Genomic DNA, 888 nt, shown 5'->3' with positions numbered 1-888 from the left:
CTTAGCATCATGCTGTTTAGTATTGATATCATTGTGGGTTTCAGGGGAAACTGGTTGTTGTTGATATTTATTTTTATTCCACTGAGGTCTGGGAAAATTTCAATAATATGAAATTTATTTATGGTTGATTTATGGCCAAGGATGTGGTTGATCGTAGAGTATGTTCCATGTGGTGATGAGTATAATGTATATTCCGTGGTTGTTGGGTAGCGTGTTCTGGAGTTATCAATTAAGTTCATTTAGTCAAGAGTCAGTTTGAAGTTCCAGATCTCCTTGCTGGTTTTTTGTCTTAATGATCCATCTAGGTTTGTGAGTGTGGTATTAAAGTCCCCAGCTACGATAGTGTTAGAGTCAATATCTTTTTAAAGTCTGCCTAGAAGCTGTTTTATAAAAGTTGATGCTCCTATGTTGGGTGCATATATGTTTAAGATGGATATTTCTTGTTGATGAATTGAACCTTTTATCATTATATAGTGATCTTCTGTATCTTTTTAAACTATTGATAGCTTAAAGGGTATTTTGTTTGATGTTAAGATCGCAACTCTTGCTTTCTTTTGTGTTCTATTTGCCTGAAAATTTGTTTCCCATCCTCTTACTTTGAGTCTGTGAGTGTCTTTTCTAGTGAGATGAGTCTTTTTGAGATAATATATTGCTGCCTTATGATATTTTACCATTTTGTCATTATATGTCTTTTCAATGGTGCATTTAGTCCATTCACATTCAGGCTAATTATAGAAATGTGAGAGTTTATCCCTTTCATTTGGTTCTTATAGAGTTATGTTGCTCCTGTTTGTTTGTTGTCCTTCTTTTGATTTTTGGGTTGATTCACGTGTGTTTTCAACCTTTTTCTGTACTCTTGTGAATAATGTTGTTGTTCTTTTTTCCTTT

Source organism: Carlito syrichta, unplaced genomic scaffold, assembly GCF_000164805.1.
Source record: "Carlito syrichta isolate Samal-C Ts95f unplaced genomic scaffold, Tarsius_syrichta-2.0.1 Scaffold303684, whole genome shotgun sequence".
In the NCBI taxonomy this organism is placed as follows: Eukaryota; Metazoa; Chordata; class Mammalia; order Primates; family Tarsiidae; genus Carlito; species Carlito syrichta.
The sequence above is the reverse complement of the archived record's forward strand: the minus strand, read 5'-3'. Positions refer to the sequence as shown.